This window comes from Amblyomma maculatum, chromosome 1 (genome assembly GCF_055883805.1).
Source record: "Amblyomma maculatum isolate TAMU_Amacu chromosome 1, ASM5588380v1, whole genome shotgun sequence".
In the NCBI taxonomy this organism is placed as follows: domain Eukaryota; kingdom Metazoa; phylum Arthropoda; class Arachnida; order Ixodida; family Ixodidae; genus Amblyomma; species Amblyomma maculatum.
This window is the reverse complement of record NC_139344.1, coordinates 338106641-338130772: the sequence shown is the minus strand read 5'-3', so window position 1 is coordinate 338130772 and position 24132 is coordinate 338106641. Positions and strand designations below refer to the sequence as shown.

The window sequence follows — 24132 nt, the reverse complement described above, 5'->3', positions numbered from 1 at the left end:
ATACTGGACTGCCCTGGAAGGCAACCATAAATACCGCCACATAATACCAAGGGAAGTCCTAGCGCCGAAGCTTATTGGAATTCTCGGAGCCCTCGCCGGATCTCCAAAGCCGTCGATCCGTCGGTCATGATGTGGGATAACCGGGTTGGCCCTCATTCAGTCCTTGATCGCATGCTGGATTTCGAGGATGGCTTCAGGAACGTGCCGTAACCACGGCTGGTATCTACGATTAGCGCCGTCGTCTGAGCCTAGCTCAAGAAAGTTTCTTTAGGAAAAGTTTGCAGCAGAACTCTTGAGTGGGAATGACAGGATACTTAAGAGTCGAAGGCATTCCGGATAATTTCTAACTAAATGCAACGGCCGACATTCCAATCTGCAATGCTTCCTTTCATGCGCACAGTGGCATGGCTTCATCAGCGGCGTAAACTAAACGGGAAAATAAAAAGGCGCTCCATAGTACTAAATATAACAACACACAACTTACTGTTTAAGAAACGGACAGAAAAAGGTTGATAATCTGTAAATGTTTAGTTCAGGAACGGGCAGAATACATTACATGCTTATGTTTTTTTTTTTATATATATATATAATCTGCTTCTTTCCTGAATACCGCAAAAAGCAAATTACGAAATAATCAGGCACTCTTCCTACTCCGCCGTTCATTCGAAGTTTTTTTCGTTGCTCTTTTCTATATTTAGGCATCATCGTAATGTTAGCCAGATGGTATTTACTTTGCGCTCCCTTATTAGAACCAAGAATAAACAGGGAGGCTGGAATAGAAAGTTTCAGGATAGAAACGACTGAGTGTGTTCGAATGGCCTTCAAACGTTCCAATTAGTTTTCCTTATTTGCGTTTCAAATAAAGCCTTAGAATCCAACCAAAATATCTTAGCGCCCTAAGCGAAGTTTATTTTCATCTCCTTAATAGCAAAATATAGGTTGGTGAGCGAAATAAAAAAAAAAAAAAGCTGCTGCAATAAAAATTTTGTCAAACCGCAAAGCATGAAAAGAGAACCTAGATAAGATGCTATACAAACAAGCGATGACAACGAACACGAATTTCCGAGCGGAGCTTATGTAAAGGGACTTCTTGTAAAACAAGATCACGCATACAAAAGCGATGAGTAAATGAAAGAAAAGGAAGATAACAGATTTCAGAAAGTTTTCAATAAATGCTGTTTTTTGCTCCTTTGTGGCGAGCTCACAAGCCTGCCGGTTATACGTTCTTTCTTAGTTTCTGACAACTTCTAGTCGCCACTGCCCCGTCACAATTGGTAAGACCAATCTGGAAATGTTTTCAGTGCAGAATGTTTTGACCACATTTCAGAAAAAGTTTAGAGGCGCTGAAATAAAAATGGTACCCTAAATAAAAGTCTACAAGTGTGTTATTTCGAGTGTGGGCCGTTTTGTGCTGCTAGATAATTAAATTCAATGAAAAAAAAAAAATAAAGACTCGATTTCGCTAAATCTTTTTTTTTTTTTTCTCAGTCTAGTCACTGCTAGTTAACATCGCTTCTCTCTTCATAAGTATTCAATATAAAGAGCTATAGTAATAAGTGCATTTAACAGCGTGGCATACACGAATGCTGAGAGCAAACATAGCTCACAATAATAGCAAAGACGGAGTCAGTCCCGAAGCACTGAAATTTTCTCTCATTTACTGTACCCCTTCAAAGGGACTTGAGTTTCTCTATATTGAATAATAGAAATTATCACTGTTCTGTCGAATACGGGTACGTTCCAGGTTGAAATTAATTCTAATCACTGCAGTTGTGTTTTATGAAGAAATCGTAGATTAAGAACATTGCATAACACGTCTACACCCAACGCATGACTGCACTGGAATGTTGCAACAGGTATGATATCACAAAGCCATTTTTTTTTTATTTAACACATTTTCTGTTTGTATTAAAGCTAATAACAAGCTGTGTTTGTAATTGCCTGAGCTGAATAATGAAAAATTTAATGATTACAACAAGATGCTCTCCAACGGCCGTTCACCGATTAATGTTATAAATATTTTGTCCCTGATGCGTAGCACTTGAACAACGTGAGCAGTAACAATCCTACGTCACCGTACAAAGAAGAAAAGAACGAAACCCTCTTTGAAAGCACTCTCAAAATACATCATTTGGCTGCCATTTCAATGCGCTACTTTAAAGGTGCACCGTGCATATTACCATGATGGAGTGCTTTGCATTACCAGCTCGAAACTACCAAATGCTTCCTGACAGACGAGGAGGTCTGCTTTGCCGAAGCCTGTCTGTGTGTAGTGCTTCGGAGCCTTGCACATCTTGTTGAGAGGCAAAATAATGGAAGTGCACTTTTCGACCCCCCATTAATGCACCACGCGCTCTCTGAGTGCTCGGGCGACAGCTTGTGACACACCTGGAACCAAAAAGGGAAGTGAATAAAAACTAACAGACAGCGCTTTGACAGAGACCGAAGAGTTTTCAGAAAGTCGCACATGTCATTGACTCGACTGACGGCAGATGGCGACGGACAAGGTTTAGAAGGTGTCCCGGATGCCTCTTCTTTTCTGTACTCCGGAAAAAACGAAGTATTAAATGAAAAAAAAAAAAAATAAACGAAAGCTACAGAAAAAAATGAAGATGAACCAGAAACCAAAGGAATATATTTCGTGACCCCTTAGCCTCATCACGCCTAACAAACACACTAGGGAAAACGTCCACATCCCACTCTGCGAAGGAGCCGGTTGAGAGCGGAGTGAAGAACAGGGAAGAGAGAGAGAGGGGAGCGTAAAGGCGAAGACGGGTTGCGACGCAGGCGAGACTTGGACCAGGGGTTTCGGTCGAAGCGACCGGCAGCTGCCGTTCTGGCGGAGAGAGGTCGGTCTGAAGCGCCGCCGGCCGCACAGCGTCTATCGGGAATCGAACCTGAATCGTTAGAACACGGCAGCAGCCACCCGCACTCGGGCGGCACTTGGCAGCGCGGTCTGCAACGATTTTCGCCACGCGGAGTCGCACTTAATCTTGCGCGCTGTTGCCCACTAACTCGGCGACGATGAAGTGGAAGAGGGGAGCCGGTGGAGTAACGGCAAGAGCCGAAGGAGCGGATGTTTTCTCTGCCATATAAAAAAAAAAAAAAAAAGAAAAAGAAAAGGGGCGGGAGGGGGGGGGGGGGAGACAAAAATGTTGTCAAGAAGGGCACTTCTGTTTTTTTTCCGAAGGTTTGTTCCTGCTGGTGACAAGAAGCGCAATGGGTGATAACGGCAATCGCTTATCTTATGCGTGGGTTTGATGATAATTTTCGGTGGTTAAGCTAGTCTATTGGTGGAGCGTAAAACAGCCTTCTGCACTCTTCTATACTGAAGGCACTGCTTCAGTCTACGCTACGTCTTTGGAGAAAAGAGATTTGAAAGTCGAGTGGTAAGTTTGTCCGATCGCAAACTCAGACTCCCTTATCGAGTTGAACCTTGAAACTAAGCCACCTATGACAAAATGTTTGACAACATGGAAAAAAAAGGTCATTTGTTCTTGACAGCAGAACAGCATATACGATCATGACTGCCGCTTTCAAACAGACAATTTTCCAACGACTCGTTCTAAAGATGTGTATAGCCCATTTCGTGCTGTGTCAGTAAAAATGGTAGTTATTTTATTTATTTTTTTTTTTTCGCATTCAATAGGGCGTCACAAACTTCAAACGCTGTCTCAAAAAACGCCAAATGTATCCCAGTTTTTCAAGGGGGCGGAATAAGAGGAGCTACTGGGCACGCATGAAAACGCTTAGGACTGACAGCAGCCGATATTAAGACTGCGTCTCGTTCCAAATGAAATTAAAAAAAAAAAGAAAACCGCGGGCTTTAAAAGAATTGCAGCTTAGGTCGTTTCGCAGGCCATATTTAGACGAGAAATGAGTGGGTGGGACGAAAAGGTAAGAAGGCACATGCAACAGAGCCAGACACAACATTTATATTCTATCTTCTTCGTGTGTCCCTGTTCTAGAGCGCATGCGCCGTCTAACATTGTTTGTTTTCATAGCCTCATTAACTCAAGGGATGGCAGTCATAGCATTGCTGATTCTCAGTGCTTAATTAATATTGTCCCTCTGGCTCATATTTCTTATTCTAAAGCTCGTGAGGGGTAATGTGAAACGCTGAGCACTTATAACCAAGAAATTCTAACGTCACTAAATTTGTTAAACCTTTAGAATCGTGCAATCTTTCGATCAATTTCGAGCCGCATGTCATGCGTTGTTTTTTTCGTTCAGGGCACCTTCAGTGTTGCCATGCGAGTTCATAAATTTACATTAACATCGTTAGTTGCCCATTAACATATAAACACACATTCACCTGTCACTAACGCGTGCATCGGGTCAAGCGCACCTGTTGTAGCAGAGTCTGGATTAGTGGGGTTAACCTTTGATTCTTCATTTTTCAATGCCCCTTTTTGTCTTCCTCCTGCATCAAAATGTCGGCACGTGCCCTTGGAATCGGAACCGCGGACGTGCGCCGAGTTTCAACACGCCGCGTCTATTGAACTGCCTCAATGGTGGAGTCAAGTTCGCTTCCATAACGATCTCGCGACATTCGATAGGAGCAAAAGTTTCGTACCAGCGTCAGCGTTCTACGTGTTTCTGGCGTGTTGCAACACCGCTGGCCTGAACACATATAAGGTTGGCCCGCCCACCCCCGCCTGGGGTCTCTGCGTGTTTTCTACTCTTTCTTTCGTTTCTCTTTCTAACCTCCCTCACCGCGCGGTTGAGTAGCCGAAATAAGCGATGAAGTTTTTATTGTTTTGTGTTTCCGAGCTTTCAGTTTACTGCTATTGCCGATGACGTCGCTGTGTCCTCCAAAACACGGCTGCAGCGGAATTGCTCTTTTCTAAACCACCTCCCAGCTTTACCGAAGGCTTGCAACACCCCGCAAGAAGCTGTGGCTACAAACACATATAAATACATACAAATTAATGAAAAAAGGTCTTAGATTGTGTACATCTCCAGGAGGCACGCATGGGTCTTACGTTAAGTATAACAAATGTTGCTCGCAATCTCTCCGTAGACGACCAAGACGCTTTCTCACAAAGGCGGGAAGAAAAAGTCGCAGCCACCGGTAATGACGCGGTCCGGACTCAAGCAAGGTCTCGCGAAGCAAAGCAGACAAAAAGCCGGCGGTAGCTGGCGTTTGTCTCCGAAGTGCCGAGCTTTGGACTTTTTTTAAAGTGGCGGGACAGAAAGAAGTATACTAATAGAGGACTTAAGAATAACAGATGGTTGCCATTAAGGAACAATAAAGCGTCAGCGAGAGGAGAAAACAAAATCTTGGGTGTATAGTGTCCAGCTTTGCATTGGTGTACGCAAAAGATCACAACAGTCTCGTAACGACTTTGGGAAGAGAGTTGCAGAGTCTTGCATAAGTACCGTGTCGGCTGCGGCCAGCGCATTTGGAAACCCCAGTCTTACCCAGAGTGCGAATAGATTGCCCTGCGTACCGAAAAACAATGACGAGATTACTGGAAGCAGGAAGCCAGGGACTAGCGGCATTTTGTTTATTTAATCAGTTCACCTTTTAAAAGCGTCGCTATAATTTATTGTCACCCACATGCCAAAGCGGGCTGTTGAAAAACTATTAACCATTTATCTGAATATTGATCACATAATTTTTGTCAGCTCATTTCAAAAAATAGAAACGAAAAACTCGGCCAAAAAGCATTGTAAGAAGTTGGTCATTTGGGGAGATCACAGTATAAGACGTCGTTTAACCTCTTCACATTAAAATGCTTAAAAGTCAAATTTCGCACTTTACAGTATTCCTATAAGAGTAACTCTCACCGAGGAATAGAACTTGATCTCAACACTTTATTATAAACAACGTCATATTCGGCTCAAATTGAGATAGCTATAGCCAAGAAGATCGTATGATAAAGTTGTTTTCAGGAGGACTGGAATAAATGCAGTGATAGGGACAGAAATGCAAGAACCGGTTGCACATTAAAACAAGAAAGAATACAATCTAAAGCTCTTAATTTATAGGTGAAAACATGACAAAAATCTAATAAATACGTAAAAGAACTGTGTAAAAAAAACGTAAATGCCAAGATTATCTAGCATCACCCAGGGGCGTACGATCTCTGTCAGCCACCTGAATGCGGAGATTGTGCTAAAGATTCCTCTCGAAAGGACGCCGTTGAAAAAAAAAAAAAAAAAAAGAAAAAACGACAGTAAAGAAAAAGCGGAAGACAGAAGAATGACGGAAACAACAAATCTAAAAGCCAATGGTGAAAGCAACTCGAGAAGCCATCAGGAAGCAACAACCGAAAGCGTGCGACAGAAGAGCTTTGAGATCAGAGGCTTCCACCACCGGCAATAAAGCTAGGCATGGTGCGCGCGTTCCACCCGGTGCGCTCCTCTGCGAGCCTGCCTCCCGAAGATGCGGCCTTTACCGAGTGCCTCGCTTCGCCATTCAACGCTGCCTCTCAAACACTGCAGTCCCCCTCTCTCTCTCTCTCCAGCAGCCTTTCTACCTCTTTCCAAATCTGGCGCGCCACCCTCATTTTTCCGTGCCGAACTTACCGATACACAAATCAATCCCCAGCGGAAGCTTCGTCTCCTTTGTCGTCGTCGGCGTCCATTTCGCTTTTGCGGTTTGACTCGAGTTTGTTTTGCTCGCCCCTCTGCAGCGATTTGCTTACGCCTGCTTTAGTGGGTATTGAACATTTTCGTGCATCTCTAGACGCCAGAACTTCGTAAAGTTTTGCTTTCCTGTTATTTTTTTTTTTTTTTTTTTTCATATTCATCAAGTTGAGAGGAGCCCTGCAAGAGAAAGATGGGCGTGTTCTGAAGGGATGGCCTCAGATAGAGCGGGTTGGAGAGTGTACTTTTCCTTATGGTTTTCGTGGGAAGCACAGGAGTTTGTATAGGTGACACATTCCGGTACGATGTGCAAGTCGGAAAAATCAGATGCGGGCCAAAAACAGAAAGAGGCTAACACTGACAAAAACTGGGACGGCTCTTCAATCAAAGTTCGATTCTATGAAATCAACGTGCGTATATACCGCCAAGTTCTGGAACATGTCTCGAGCGTAGTGAATACGGCACTTCTTACTACTGATGAGAATTGCGTATTCCAATATCAGCTAGACTTCTCTTCTGAAATCACTTCCGCTTAACTCACAGAATAAATGTCACCTAGTGATAACTTTTTGTCAAGGTTCTTACCTTGTTTTTCAGATGATAACTCATAAAGACTTGCTGGTACTTTCGTATGATTGCTCTTTTTTTACTTCTACCTTGGAAGCATTGTCTTTATTCATAGAAAAAAATCCGGGCCGAAAAGAGTCTGTCTACGCACTTGAAATCCTTTTCTGGGGTACATTTTTCTTCTGAACGAATAGTTTGGCCTGCGCTGTGAAGTTCCGACAGGTTTTAATCAATATTCTTTCTTAACTATGTCCTATTCGACAGACTGGGGCGAATGTGGAGGAGTGCTAGGTTCGATATAAAGTATTCGCGCCAAGGGAGATACACTAAAATGATTTATGCGATTAACCCCTAAATGACCAGCGTTCTACATTTAGGTTCAAATGGCTTAACTTTTATTCCGAAAGCAATACTATGCCAGGTATAGCCGCTTGTCGCTGCGTGCCGTGTCCGTGCCCGAATTAAGAAAGTAGAAGAAGAAGAAGCAGTAGAAAACGACGAATAAAACGAAGAAGAAGAAGAAGAAGAAGAAGAAGAAGAAGAAGAAGAAGAAGAAGAAGAAGAAGAAGAAGAAGAAGAAGAAGAAGAAGAAGAAGAAGAAGAAGAAGAAGAAGAAGAAGAAGAAGAAGAAGAAGAAGAAGAAGAAGAAGAAGAAGAAGAAGAAGAAGAAGAAGAAGAAGAAGAAGAAGAAGAAGAAGAAGAAGAAGAAGAAGAAGAAGAAGAAGAAGAATCAAGCGAAAAAGAAAAACGAAGAAGAAGAAGAAAAACGCTCGGTCACTCGCAGCTAATGTTTTCGCTCCATATTCGGTTCAGCAACGTTGAAACATTTTTTTTTTTTCGGGGCAAGCGTCACGCTTAGTACGTTCTAGTCAGAGCATTGTGTGCATTCAGAAGGAGACTCCAGTATTTTCAGGAATTAGCAAGCAGATTCTGCCCTACCGACTGCACTCTTATTCTGCAAGAAAAGCAACAAGACTTGCGCGTTGTCATAAGAAAACCCCAATGCGTAATGGGGAACGTGGTATCAGAGTTCATATCAAATGTTTGGAGCTTCCCCACACGCAATCAGTAGCGAATTTTTTTAGCAGCCTAGATTACCAGACGGCTCAGTAGTCGGTGCTCACAAAACTATTTTCATGAATAAAACCACTAAAATAATCGTTAATTGTGACACATTTTATATTAAAGTACTTTAGTTCCTTAAGTTCTGCCTTATGCTGATACTTTCTGAATACAAAACCCACATTCAAAGAACTATAACTTGTATTGAAGAGGACAAGCATCGGGCTAGTTGTATGAAAAGATTTAAAAAGCAGGGATTACTTATTTGCTAGCTGCCGCTGCGGAGAGTTTACGCCAATTGCCTATTCAGTAAGGACACAATAGCTCGAGTCCAGGACGCAGCAACTGAATTTTCAGTAGTCCCAGAACAAATTTGGGCTGATAAACTGCTGAATGTTAAAAATCCCAGACACTCGAAGATATCGGCATTCGATACCGACGGCATCGCTTGCAGTTTCGTACCTCTTGTGTCAGAGCTTTAGCGCACAAAAATTGTTAAACTCTTAAGAATGATTCGAACTGCTCGCGTAGCTCTCAGCAGTGCATCACCGCGTTCTAAGTAGCGTTTAAACTAACAGTATGTTTTAATATAAAACTAAACCGTGCATCACAAAGCACGCTGTGTACCACCCGCCTTTCCGATAAGGGGCGTTTTTAGCCGAAATAAACAAGCCGGTAATAGTAAAACATCATGAATCACAACGTTCAACAGGGAAGCTCTAAGTAACGGTGGCAGCCGTTCTTTTCTGTTGAAGTCACACAGTGTCAGATATTCTGTTTACATCAACTCAGCAATGAAGCCTTCGCTCAGACGAAAAATAAAACGCGTGACGTGTTTGTCGTCTCATCGAACACGCGATCGAAGCGTCAAGTTTCGCACCTTTGTCCGCATCAGCGTCTAGGAACGCTCGCAGGCAGTGCCACTATGCTTTAGCTACTGCTTGTCGCTTTTTTAACGTGGTTTTAGAAGGTATATTTATATTTTGAAAACAAGGCAGTTCAATTCCCACAGTATGCTGCGAGTTAACCTTTCTTACTACTTAAAAACCGAGGATGGCCGACGCGGAGGGCTTAGACAGACGCATTTTTAATCGATTGTGCCCTGGTCTTGGAAACTGTGCCGGCTCGTAGCTCGTAATAAAGCCGATTTTAGGCCAGTGCTTAGTTTCTCCCAAATTACTTTATATTTTTCCTCACCGTCCCTTAACTCACTATAAGTTATTGAAGCCTTTGCTTCCATGGATTTCAATTAGTTCCGTCAAATTTCAAATCACGAAGGATTGATAAAACCGCAAGTTCAACCCTAAAAATGCAACATAAGTAAAGGTATTCCCACAGTCCTTCCGTAATGAGCCCTAATTGTGTTCCCCCACAGCGTAACTGATAGTCAGTTTAACTGGACAATCCCAAAGCCAAGGCGCCAGGCTTCTGATACTAGAAACGGGCGCGTTGCTTGTCATATGCGACAAAAGAAATGCGTGATATATAACGAAGGAGCTTTCGACATCAAGCAGCAACAACAGTGCTGCGAATGATAGCGTAAACAATACAACAGATGCGGTATATAATCAAAGTTTTCAACTTAATGACATAACTAAAAATACCTATACAGACCACAGTGCCTCAGATACATTCATTTAATATACAAGGGGTGCGGTGTGAGAACATATTGTGCACCGTGTACAATAATAAATTCAGCTGTCTATCTATCCATAACGAACAAAACATAAAAAAAGACAGACAAGCAATAGGCAATTTACTGTAGGAAAAACACACTGCATATGCAATGTATGAGAACACATTTTTCTTCAATGTACCACCTGTAAGTGTAGGAATACGAAGATAAGCTGGAAATATCTCGTCTAGTGCTCGCATTTTCAACGAATATAGAAGTCATCGTAGTACTACGCAATTGACTCCCACAGGATGATAGCCCTCATTTAGCGCTTGTGGATTCCCACGCCCCAAAAACGTTCCATCTTTATTCAGAAAACATAAAGCTAGGGGTGCGCTGCGCACCGCTTTAGAGCTGATACAATAGTGCGCGTTTATCCGGAGATTAAAGGTCACGGCAACGGCGATCATTCGGCAGAACGACCTGTGCACGCCATCCCGTAAAGTTAGCCAGCTTTTAACGCCGCTAAAACAGTGTTTAGCATTCTCTGGCGTGATTTTACTTGGCGGTTTGGCATTGAGAGCCGGCAGAGGTTTGAAAAAGTGTCAAACGCCTTTCTTTGATTTGGTTTTTGTAGAAAGGAAGGACGCAGTGTCTCTCTCACTTTTCGGTGCACCCCTACTATTACCGGCAAGGAGTTGGAGAAACATATGTCTAACAGTCATAACAGAATACTTCACGGAGAGATGTCTGCACCCTTCGCAACACATACAAAAGCAGCGAAAAAAAATTCCACGGATGCACTTCAATCTGCTTAGGCGCAGTGACACAAAAGCATTGCGAGTTCTGTCACGCCACCTGGTGGATTCGCCCGATACTACGCTAGCGAACATTGGTCGTACTCGGATAGAGGGCTTATGCGCAGGGCGTATATACCTAAGTTAAACAAAGTGGCGACGCAAATGGAACTTTGTGAAGGCGACGATGTTCACTGTACAGATCGAGATTGTGTTGCAGTTTTACTCGAGGCGTGATCGACTACGGCGATCTTTCAGGCCTATAGCGCTATCGGTCTTGGTCTAGTCCACCGCCTGAGCGTCCGACAGATAGTTTCGCGTTTGATGTTTTTCCAGGCCTCTTTCCATCTGATAGTACGTGAATTTTTGCAAGCAAATTTACTTCACATCTTAGCGAATCTCATTGTATTTTGTAACGTTTCTGATCGTCCCACTTTATGAGGTGTTATGCGAGAGGTTTGTTTGGGCGTTCGAATCCTACTTGTTTGCTTGCCCGGTGAGTTCCTATTTTCAGTGTCGAGGAAAGACGCGGACGTTTTGATTCTCCTTTGATCGGTCGTTCCTGCTTTGTTTTTTTGTTTTCATACTTTGCAATGGAAAAATGTTTTAGCCGTTTATAAACTTCTGGTATATCAGCAGTAAATTTAGAGAATTGCTTAAGCATGAACCGTGCTTGTTTCCCACTTGAACCATGTTAATGTGCTAAAGCAGAAGTCGACACCTATACGGCTGTTTACATGAGCCCAGATTCTGCTTATTTTTCGAACAACACTATAGTAGACGCCGCAACACATCTCCATATGCGAGGTCCGTGCTCATTAGAGCGCATCTCTCACACCCGGCAGCAATGGCAGTAAATATTGTGGGAACAAAAGTAAGATCGGAGGATCGCGAAGCAAACGTGACCTTGACTGGACAACAAACGGAGTGAGCGCACGCTATCAGCGCTCGGTTATATGGGCGGGGAGCTCAGTTTGAGAGACGCAGTCAACGTGGCGGGCGGGGGCGCTATCGCGGTCGGAAGCCACCGTCACAGGAGCAATAGCGAGTGTCCCTTTCTCTTTCCCTCCGTGCTGGAAGCTTCCCAACAATCGTTCCTAGCTGGTGACACGACTTCGCGGTGAATGGGAGAACCCGCCTTACCCCCGTTCGCACAATGCTGGCTGGCCAAGTACAATACGCCCGTCCAATGCGCCTACTGTGGACACTGAATAGAGACGAAGCTGGGAAGCAATCTTTACGAAGAAGGTTCGTGCTCGAAGGGCATGATCTTTAAGGTAAAATAAGAACAAAAGGCGAGAAGAATTTTGCAGTGTTCCGAACTACCTACGCCGCCAGGACAGCATGCAGAGTGGACTGACACTGACTTTGAGGGCGCTTTAAACAATAGCAGATATAAATGTAGAGCAAAACACTGGTGCTTTGCTATCTACGGTAGTATACATTGGTAATGGGTTAATAAAACGGTCTTTATCTCGCGGAAATTAGATGAGATCACTTAACTACGCTTAAAACAAAGGGAATCGCTGTACATCAAGAATACGTCTATCCATATAGCAATCGCCAACATTTTTAAATTAATATTACCATTCGGTCCGTCACATCGTCATACAAAGACCATCGAATGATGTATGCAGTTTCTATGCAATATTATCTAGCCGTGTTACGTTCCGAAGAAATGCTCCACAAATAGGCGTCTAAATTACGCAGGACACAAGCATAATCATTTTTACACGCAAAAATTAGCATTCGAATCATTCTCGTTTTAGCATACGCGTCCTACGCTACTCGTGTTTTTTTTTTATATATCGCATGTTCTGGAGACAAACTTAATCAGTGCGCTTGTACTAAACACCTGCGGCCCATTTCTGAGAGCTCTTTGAAAGGGAAGTTACACACTTATTGAAGTAATGACAGGTGTCCTTTGGGTATCAAACAATTCGACATCAATCTTCAGTGCATGAAAGAGGCATCCGAGTTTAAGCAATTCTACGTCTCACAAAAGCTATGATCCTCTGTCAGTTCAGGTAAAACGTTTATGATGTTTCGCTTATTTCATCCTAAAATAATGGTGGAAGTCTAAGCCAGAAAACGGGCAAAGCAAAGTTACAATGACCAACAAACGAGCTCACGACACCACACCAGGGCCCGCTGCGGTTTTCAATCTGCTCCTAAACACATTATGAATCTATCTGGCAAAACATTTTTGACCCTCAATAATCGCACGAAAACTGTGTGATCACTTGATTTAGGCCTCATTGTCGTTGAAGGTCTTTAAGGCGAAAGCCTGAGCGAGAGTTGTGCGAGAGTTTTGCGCGAGATCTGTGCGCGAGATCTGTCATATTCCGCAAGATGCCGCGAGATGTGTTTTTGTTTAGCGCTCCTGTCATCTGCAATCCCACACTTGAACCTGCGCCAAAGAACGCCACGCGACAGGAGCGATGCTGTACCATCCAAACACGCACTTGCCGGACAGTGCAAAAGACACTGCGCCTTTCCTTTCTTGTGAACCAAATATAAATATATTTAGCACTGCAACAAACGCCCATAAGACGCAAAATATGAGAAGCAAAGTAAAGAAAATGAAGGATAGGCTTTCGCCATTCTTTTGTAAAAAGACATCTAAAAGGCCCTCTAATTTTTCTTTCTGCTTTGTGCATGACAATTTTTGTAGATTTTCTTAGAGATATAATTATGCGCTTTCCCGCATCTCTTCGCGCACTTGCGCGTGCGTGATTTCTACGCGAACATGCAATGCTTGTACAAACGTTTTACCTTTGTCTTGTAACACGTTGACAGGTATATCCAGGCAATCATTTCCAGTCATAATTACTAAAAAATGTTTCTTCATCGCCTTTTCCTTTATGTACCCTGAATGAGTTGAAACTGTACGCCCATTATTTGTATCTGTATATTTGCAAGCACAATGGTCAGTCACACTTACAGTGTGCAAACAAGCCTACAATTCCAGTCAAAGTATTCCAAATAACAAGACAGTGACGTGATTCACCCGGCATCGCACTTGCTGCTGTCCACAAGGACGTAGCAGAAAAGACAACGCCAGGGGCCTGGCACGAACAAAGCGATCTGTCAGTCGCTGTCCCCGAGCCCGCCGTGAAGAGCGAAGCCTTTTGTTTCGCGCCTTCGACTCCGATAACCGTTCGTTCGCTCCTATTGTCCCGACTGCTGTCTGGAACACAGTGTAGGTGCGGACATTCCAAGTCACTGCAACCGCAAGGCGGCACAGCCAATGCCGCAGAAATTTACTCTGTAAACACAAGTAAAAAAAAGAGGAATGCCAAAACAAAGTTGTGAATCCAATTTCGACTGTCACGGCCGGATTTCTGACCGATACCTCGCGTACTGCCAGCGCTATCATTAGATTGAACAGCAGCATCTGCAGTGGGCTATCGGTCAGATTCATGGGCAGGTACGTTTTTGTGTATAGAAGAAGATTCCCTTGCGTACAACAAAAGTGCATCTACTTCTGACCTTTTTGTCTGCAACAGTTTGCAAAGAAAATCAATTAAAAAATACGCTCTTAATATTTTCTAACACAAACAATTATCTTCTTGCTAAATTTTACTCCATGATTTTTCTGAAAAAGGGAAGATTAGCCGAATAGAACTTCAAGGACCTGCGCCGGAAGTGTACAGCAATTTTCTCGCTTGAATTCGATTCCACTTTTATCTTGTAAGTCGGCTACCTGACTGCAGCGATATGCGGGGGCATCGTGATACCAGTCACCAATTCAAATAGCAGTAGTATGAAACATTAATTTAAGAAAATAGGTTATGGGTTAAGGGCGAGGTTGGTCAGGTCCTCAGTCTGTGACTCCGTTGGCTGATGCCGCCGCCCGAGCTCTCGCAAAGCAAGGTCCTTTGTACTGCAAGGTCGGAACTGGACAGGGCTACCTCCAAATCTGCCCACATTGGGTTTTCTTTACGAGGTATGGTTTGGTCTCCTTGGCAAGCCCATACCATATGGTACAGGTCTGCTTTCTGGCCGCAAAATGTGCATTAAGCTGAGAAAGTACCCGGACTAATTGTGTGCAGTGTAGCACGCAATTCAACTAAAATCATTTATCCAAGAAGTGCATTCAAGAGCACGTTGAGCAATTAATTTTCACCCCCTGAAGTTCTTTAATGAGCAGCGTGGATTGTTGGGTCTGTTACGTGGTACATGGCTAGTAAATCGTAAAGCATCAGAGGACGAAAGCACAAAGCCGAGCATGACCAGGACAAGCGCTAAAGGTACGTGAAAAAGATAAAAAAAACAACAACTCACAAATACAAGACCACGGTGCTTCAATTAGGGACCACAGCCGGGATGAAATTTGCGATCTTGCGCTCCGTACCCGAAAAGTAAAGTGAATGAGCCACATATTCTCTTCTTTAGTAATTTCTACTCGTCAGGCCGATTACAGGTGTTTACAGTTTTATAGCTCAATGATTACAGCATTACCCTTGAAAGTGACAAAAAAAAAAAAAAAACGGTTTCTCAGTTCATACATCGCTGGGCAAACAACGCATGTTTTTATTTGATTTTCAAGCAGGCTTTGTGAGTCTGGGAGCAATTTTTTGCCAAATGATCGATAATATGTAGCAACAGTACAAATGTTTATTAAAGCAGTACAAAGAGGAAGTAGAAGATGTTGCAAGCCGCGGAAATATATACGCACATTTTAAGCACCCGAGCTCCGAACGGCAGAAATAGAAGCATCAGGATAAGACTAGCGAGGAGAAATGATTTTATAGTCACTTACAGGCTATTTTCAAGGAGAGACAGAGCGATGACCTGACTCTAACTTGCTAACTCTCCCCGGGAGTAATTAATGCTTAAATGACGCTTCATTGGGCAGGCGTGCTCCGCTGCGAGCCTAAGATGCACGGCCGACGGTGATGAGGCTTGGACCGTTATCGAGACAGGAAAGTGTCAGGGAGAGCGGAGAGGGAAGCCGAGTGCTTCCTTCAGGACGGGCACTCGCATACGCCTCGTTGAGTACGAGTCCGTTTGTTTGCTACCTAAAGTGACCCGGTAAACAGTCGTCTCCTCGGACCGGCACGCTTCCGCGAGAGTGCGCGTCGGGACGCTCTGCTCCGCAAGATAAAGAATGAATGAAAAGTGAAGGAGAACACGGAATAAAGAGAAGGCAGGAAGGAAAAGGGGGGCATATAAAGTGCGCATGATAAAGCAATGAAAAGTGTCGTCTTTTACTCTTGCAATAAAAGCGGCAGACGGGGCAGACCATTATTACGTGTCTTGCATTTAAAACTATGGCTCCACAGTGGACCCTGAACGTACATCACAGCCCCCCACATCAGCCTGTAGCAATGTGACAATAACAGTACCACGCCAATTTAGCTAAATGATCGGACGCGAACCTCGAGAAAAGACAAGCGCCGAGGAAAGGGCTGCAGTGTGTCATCATTTCCGCTGGAGCTATAGTCTTAAGGATTGGCCAGATGTCTGCTTTGTCTGACGATACGCTGCAGCGGAAGGTATGAGAGAGAGAGAAGAGGGAGCGAAGGAACATCGTCACCAGACGCAGATAATTGAGCGGCAAAAGGCAATCCTATACCGAGAGCAGAAAAAGCGACACCGCAAGAAACGTCCGGACGAGGCGATCGGGTAACGGGAAGTCGAGCGGAAAAACGGTCTCGAGTTCAAGGCGTCATGCACGAGAACAGTCGCCGCATGATCAGCGCCGAGTACGTCAAGCCGGTCGGAATAGAAACGCCAGTAGACACCGCTTCGTGGAATGTGGCCTCTACAAAGTGAGCAACAGCGAACACCAAATCAATTTCGCGAGAGGATGACCAGCCGCGCAAGCCCGTCTCTTCTCTTATACGGTGTAAAACAACGATTCTTGTTCTGCGAGTCGGTGCCCTTACAATATAAAGCGATGACTGGTAAGTTACGGTGGCGATGAGGTCTGAGACGTACCTTGAGCCAGTGACGAATTAAGAAAGCAAGGAACTGGAGCAGGTTTGGCATAGAATCGTATTAGCCGGACTATGGTTTCCATACAGCTGATTGTTCCTCCAAGGGGAGGGAGTGACGCAGGGTGGCAATTTTTAAGAATAGCCTCAAACGTGAAGAGCAGAATGAGCGAAACTGAGTAAATCGGGCGAATGACAAACCTGCAGCACTCTAACACAGAAAAAACTAGGAAGAGAGGTTTGGTACCGGCATTTTGTCGTTACACTTCCTAACACGGAAAGTTAAGATAAGGACTGGCAGATATATTGAGTAGTAGGTATATAGCTATTACTAGCCACCGGAGCACCTCCATGCAAGTCTACAAACCTTTACGTCATCTCATAGCCCGGTGCTTACACCAAAATTTAAAAAAAAATTCAAAATTATTCCATCATGTGCAGAGAAAACAGTCGAACCGTTCAAATTTTAGGTCGCTTCACACGGAGTGCCAGAGAAAGAAGCACATGTTACGTAACGAAGTTAGGGTAAGGCCCCAAAAACTGTCATGCTCGTCCTCGAAAACCAACTATAAATACGAACTATTTAGACTTGTAGAGCCTCCCTGTGCGTCACCTGTAGGAAAGCAACTGAAAATGCCCTAGCGGCGCCCGCTGGAATCAATGTTAGGACATGGACACTGCTCCCGTTTTCCTCTTTTTTTTTTTTTATCACAGGCTATTTCTACGGTGGCAGATTTATAGAGATTAACATCTTTCATAGTAGACATGCGCCTGTCATCATAGCTATTCGGCGAAGGAGTGACATGCGTACCGCAGGCGGATGTCCAGAAAACCCGACTACAACGCGGATTCATCACGAGTGCATTGCCGTTTTTGTTGTTTCAAATGAACCCCTTCGTCCATGCATTGCGTTTGAATGAAAACCCGGGAGGCCCATTTTAGTTTTCAGGAGTGGGTATGCCTGAGTCCCGTATAGTGACAGAAGCGGGCACGTGAAGTGCTGCGAAGCAGGCTTCTTATGAAAGCGTTGGATAAAAATCAGTGATTATATTTACCTTTCATTGAACACGGCAGCTTTAGCACAAATCCTCCTTCTTGGTACCCGCCGGGGTGGCGCGGGGTGACTACTGTTTCCAAGGGTGCGGGATCGAATCCCAGCCTCGGCGGCCGCTTTTTGATGGAGGCGAAAAGCAAGGCGTCCGTGTGCTGTGCTATGTCAGTGCACGTTACAGAACCTCACGTGGTCTCAATTTCCGGAGTCCTCCACTACGGCGTCTCTCATAGCCTGAGTCACTTTGGGACGTTAAACTTTATAACCAAACCAAACCTTCTTTGTGATGACTAGACGAGTAAAAAAAAATGAGCGCGTTAACTTTATTGCGACATTACGACATCTTGCGTAATAGACGCAGCTCTCAATGGATTCGACGGCTGAAATATTACGCAGTGCTGTATCAAAAGTCTTTTAAAACTGTTTCCAAGAAAAAGTGACCCCAAATAAACAGCTTTATTAATTACTTCATAAAGAAGCTATATTTTAAATCTGTCCAAAGTTCTTTCTCAAGAATTCTTTAAACGACTGCACAAGTGCTAGCACCCTGGATCGACCTCTGCAGAAATAAGGCCTCTCCCGCTGATCTGATTATCCTTATCTTGTTTTCTCCTCGGTCACTCTACTGATCAAAGTTTTCTTATCTCACCTCCAAGCTTATTCTTTATCCGCGGAAGCTACACCCTCTTCCTCGCTACTGTAACACCCTCTGACAGGACTTCAGTTGTCTGTCCTTCTTACTGCATGCACTGGCGAAGTCAATTTTCCACTCTTTATTTCCGCTACGGAATATAGCGAATGTATATTTAGTCAAACTGGCTCAGCAAGGCAACGGCCCAGTTAAACAGCCGGTGCAAACCGGCGTCAGGGAGATGGTTGCTATTTCGCGCTGGCGCTGTCGTTTCTTTTGTTTCGTACGCTTTTGCTCCAGCGCATGAACATTGTCGGCGACGGCAGTTCCGAAAGTTAAGTCACAGACTCTCTGCGTTATCTCCGGCACCGTCATCCCTGCTACTAGGCGTTTGTACACCGTCCCACTACGGCCTTGCGACGATGCAAGTCTGCTTTTCGATGTGCGGCAAAAACTTGATATTGGCTACTCCACAACAAAGCTAGCCCATGAGCCCGACAGCTGCCGTGCCTTCCACTCGCCTTGGTTTTACAGAATAGCGTACTAGGCTAGTTCAGGCGAAAAGTTGTGCACCTAAGAATTTAGAGCCGTAAATCAGAAACGTGTCCGAAAAGATACACAATCAAATAAAATTACGATAGCGCTTAAGCCTTTACCACTGCCTTTTTAACCGTCGAATTTCTGACATTGAGAAGCTGGTACAGAGTTTGACGAAGTCCTAAAAAGCCTTTAGTTGGTTCGGTTTTTGGTAGGAGGAAAAGGCGCAGTATCTGACTCGCTTCTCGGCGTGCGCCTGCACCTACAATAGCGGCATACAACTGGAGGCGTACATGTCGTCGATCTGAGTCCGTGTTGCAAACTAACCTCCAACTTGACTATACCAGATGCACGCTAAATGGGAAGCGAAATTTTAATACACCCTCCTGAACGGTGCACAGATAGCAGTTAAGTCAAAAGTTCTTTCCGACACGATTTTTTTTTTTTTTTCAATTATGGGTTACGGTGACGGCAATACCTTCACGACCGAATGAGTTGTATACGCTATCGCCGTGGCATAGGTGCACATAGGAGACGAGTTGTGGCGCGTTAGTGTGCGTTTGGGATGTGTACTGATGTCACAGTGATAATAAGCTTGAAAGCTAATAAACGGAGCAAGGAAGGTTTTAAATTCGAGAGATGAAAAGGCGGTGTTAAATGCACTGTCACGCGTAATCTTAAGGGTAAACTTGAGCGCCTTCTCTAAAGTGATGCTTATAAAGTCATAATATCTTTCTTTTGGTTTATTTTATTACCCCAGAAACCCGCAGGTACAATCGCGACTGAGCTGCTTAATTCCGAGAATTTCCGCGTCGAAGGTGCAGTGACTCGCCAGAGTGATGAGATTAAGATACAAATGCAGGAGTTGGACAGCGAGGCCTGAGGGCGATAAATATTTGACGGCATCTGCGTCAAGGAGACAACACCCCTGTGTGCCTGATGCTCGTGAGCTCCGACAGCGATCGAAGGACGACTGCGATAAGGGGCAAAGTTTTTTTCCTCTTCTTTCTGTGTCGTTCGCTCCAATATTGTCATTTTTCTGTCCGTAATTTGACCTTTCCTTTGTTTATCCCCCCCCCCCCCCCCCCATTACTTTTCAATTAAATTTCTTTCTAAACCTACTTAGATTATTGGCCTTGGATCGACTTCGGATATACGACGCCTCAGTATGTCCTGTAGGATGGCTCAAGTCGTATAACTCAGAACAGGTTCAGATGCAAAGGAACCAGCTATTCCCCAGACGCAAGAAAACTTTCACAGACGAGGTGCACCTCTTGCTGCCTTACCTTAACTCCTCCTAACCTCATTATATAATCGCAGCTCGTTTAGATGTCAGGCCCATGGGTGCATATTAAGGTTTGAGATTCCTTCCTGAAGAATTTTCTATAACATGCGCGTTGTGAAATTGAACCCGGTGGTCGTCAAAGACTCGTGTGGAGAAAGAAACTTCGCACAGAAGACTGCTTTCCCGAACTGCCGAAATTGTCCACTGATGCAAGTAGGCGCGTAGCATAAAATGAACAAAGGTCTTAAGTCTATTTGGTCAATGTTTTGGCAAGAAGGCCTTCTGTGAATCAGTTTTCGCATCAGCCATTGTGGCAGTTTCAAGAGGAGCCGAGTGCAAAGGTCGTCCCCATTCATTTTGACAACCTGAGCTTTATTTAAGACGCTAATGACAAGCTTTTTTTTTTTTATGGCTTGGCACACTTTAGAAAAAAAAATATAGTGATCTAGAGAGCAACACTCTTTATGTTGCGCAAAAATCTCAATGGTGAGCTCTCAGTTCCTGAACGCAGAAAGAAACTACATTCAATAGTCCCCTGCGTAATAAATTGCTTTTTCTCAGAGCATGCCGTGTTAACCTATGGAATGAATTGAGCCGAGCATGCTTCCATTACAACACTGTGGACGCAAGCACATCCAAGTCCTTCTTTTTCCGTTCTTTTTCCTGTTGGCAAATGCGTCGCAAACGACACAGTGTCGTCGACCAGGCAGAGCGCATGGATATATATTGCGCAATCAGCCTATAGAGCGCGTGTCTCAACGTCCGGGAAGTGGTTCAGTCTTATCTTGTTCCTTCTTACCCCCAATAGCAAGGCCAGTGTGAGTCGCTATCGCTGTCTAGTCAATCAATGACCTCCCTTTTGCCGTTTTTAACACGGTCACGGTTGCTTTGTTGAATGTTTACGACGGAAGAGGGTTTTCATCTTCAAAACCGACATGCAGGCGTGAGTGGCGTGTGAAGAATAAAAAAACAGCGTAATATTTTAAACACATCTGCCTGCTTCGTTTTCTCCTTCAATACATAAAAGAGCGCAGATGACACGGAAATACGAAAGAGAGACGGGCGGCGATCGTGCGAGCTAAATTTATATCATAATGCAACCAAGTTCATGTGTTCAATTTTCTGAGGCTTCATGTGTCTTTTAATTGCTCAGGTGTTTACTGGCCCTAAGCCTATATGCCGTTTTTCTCCCTCAAGTAGGGGAAAGCGACGAGGACAAATTAAACTTATTTGTGATGAAGCAAGATATTTCTGATATGCAAATTTTGAACGCGTCATTTAAAATAGAAGGCTCTGCTTTTAGTCTGCAAGAAAAGAGCACAACACCTACGTGAATATTATTAACACTGGCTTTTCTTTCCTTCAAACTGTATCAATGCGTGCTGCAAAAATTGACGAGAAAACTTTCAACTTTTCTTTGTTCGTGCTCAGCAAATGCTGCGGGTGGAACTGGGAGGAAAATATAAGGCATTCAGAATACTCGACAATTGCATTGCATGGGGTTACACAGGCGGAAAGCTCCACGCGCGAAAAGAATCGCTTCCCTGTCGTCGCGATCAAAACGCTCGAAACATGACAGGAATTAAGCTACGAAAACACGCTTAAAATATCTAGTCATATTGAAAATTTACACGTAGAACTCTACGCAGGAAGAAAAACATTCTTATCGCAGTTTCACATTACCGACACAGAAAACTGTGCGGATGACGTCATTACCGCATCCGTTATGTTCATTCACTTTTTTCAGTGTAAAAGGCCTTAACATTTTATTCGCTTCTGCTGAGCACTTCTTAATACATATCCCCAGCGCAACAGACGAGAAAAAGAAAAGAAAGCACACAGCACAGATTTCATGGGCTGTTTTATCGTTTGTACTCTGCTGTTCTGTTTTGTGTTTGCTTATTGGACCAGCTGTTTTTTTTTTTTTTTTCTCGAACGAACTTTGCCAATACGTGTTCCTGAGTTCTGATAAGCTCAGTTCTTCAAGGTAGTTTGAGGCCTTAAACCGGATACGTCCAAAGTATAAACAGCGCTAGTTAACGTCAGACGTCATTCGAGACGTGTTCGTAAAACACCATAAGGTAGAGGCATGCTTATCTAAAATTTTCCAGTAATTACTATCTAAAAACGAGCATTGCAGAATGGTTAGATTTGCAGAAGGTGCCCATACCGTATTTATGATTTATTTATCACTAAGCATTTTTCAGAAATGCATGCGCACCGTAGATTACGCTGACTAATTTTTTCTCGTGCTTAACACAAAAGTGAAAAAACAAATATGTATTTATATATATCAGGACCTGTGCTTAACCTTGACTCAGCCCTGAAGCGGACGGTGGCCCCTCTGTGGCCCATGAACGTTTTGTAGATACCGCCCCAGGCAAAATACGTAGCGTTATAATCGCCTGCCCCACGTTGCTTCTAATAGCAGAAGCAGTACTTGGATGAATATTCGTAGAAACTGGCATACAATACTGCCGCTGTTCCCTTCTTCCTAACCAAAGCAATTATCGTGATGAAGTGTAGTTTCGCCAAAATCGTCGACGTGCTAAATTACGCACGCGAGAAGCGTGGCAATGATGGTGAAAATGTCTATTAGCAAATCTTGACAGGAGGTAGCCACTAAATGGCTATTTCGGCGAGTGCGGTGCGTACAAGCCACTGCCAGCATTATCGTTAGAGAGCTTGTAAATGAACGAGGAGCAAGACGGATATCGGCAAGCTATTCTAGCCAGGTGCAAAACAAAACAAAAAAAGCAATAGGAAGGAAGCATCGACAAAATTTCTTACATCTATTGGGAGTGTATGCTTCCCATCATGCCAGCGGCAGCCAACCGCAGATACGCTAATTACCCGCTCTCTCCCGACCACGTGCGGAGAGCGAGAACGCGCGCGCGCGCGCGAGTTATAGCAGCGTCACTACCTGTTTCTTCTTCAGCAGTACTTCCAACCCGCCTCGAGGACCATTGCGTCTGTCGAACGTGCCGAAGTAGGCAGCCACTGAAAGTGACTGACGGATCACTTCCGCCGTCGACAGCCACGCGCGTCGGTGTTGAACGAAGCGCGATGGAGCGCAACGATAGCAACACGCGGTGACGCGACGGGGCATTCATTTAACGAGAAGGAAGGCGTGGCGGTAGGCAGCGCGAGGCGACGTGCGATGTTCGTCGTAGAGCCATCTACCCCCGTTCTCGTAACGCGACATGGGTTGGCAATCGCCGCGTGACGGCGGCAGAGTGGAATAACAGCGCGACGGCGGAACCGAACGCCGGCACAATGTGCAGCGCGCCTTCCGTTTAGTTTTGTTAACGCAGAGACGCGGTTCAGCTCTGCTACTGCGTGAAGCAGTAAATTTAGCCAGGGACGACCTTGAGAAAAGATTTTTTTGTTGTTGTTGTTGTTGATGACACAAAAACGAGAACATTTGGTTCTTCGGTTTACGCAGTGATCTGTGTATTTTTGTAACTCTTCGGGAATTCAACCTCTCGTAGAGCTCTGTCGATAGTATCTACAGTTCTGCAACTTGAAGTCGACTGGATCCACGGAAAATATGTCACGCTTAAAGTGGCACGAGGAAGGGAAGGACGAGAAAAAAGTGAAAGTTGAATTGATAAAGAAAAAAGCAAAGGCAGCCCGTCTCACCTTGTCGACATGGGGCGTGCGTCGTCGGCTCGCGCGCCCGGCTGCGGCAAGAAACACTCGGACCAGCGGCCTCTGAGCCGGCGACTGTCAACGCGCCGGAGCTGCTGCCGCCGAGCTAGCCCCAGCGCCTCTCGCGCCGCCGTCGCCGGCGATCGGGATTCAAGCGCCGGCAGCGCCCCTGTCGGCCAGCATCGCGATGGCTCTGCCTGCGCCCCGTCGCTCAATAAGACATGGTAGTCCGTTTGAAGCGAGCGCGACGTCGCTCGTGACACCGTTTACAAAGCGGCAGTTCCCACCCTGGTTTCCAAGCTGGCAACCGCGGTGTAGGGCTTCCGGATGTTTCCCCACGACGTCCCACAATAAGCTGTTAGCAGGCGTTTAAAAGACATACCCACGGCGGTAAGGCTAG

General features: G+C 44.6%; 1 protein-coding gene across 2 annotated transcripts in view; it reads right to left on the bottom strand.

Moving 5' to 3' along the window:
• LOC146207539 (metabotropic glutamate receptor-like) overlaps positions 1-23865 on the bottom strand; it is a 260240-nt gene extending 236375 nt beyond the window's left edge. For both annotated transcript variants that reach the window (XM_084588366.1, XM_084588364.1), the window contains exon 1: positions 23724-23865. The gene's annotated coding sequence lies outside the window, so the exon portion shown is untranslated. The remainder of the gene's footprint in view (positions 1-23723) is intronic.
• Positions 23866-24132: the final 267 nt, after the last annotated feature.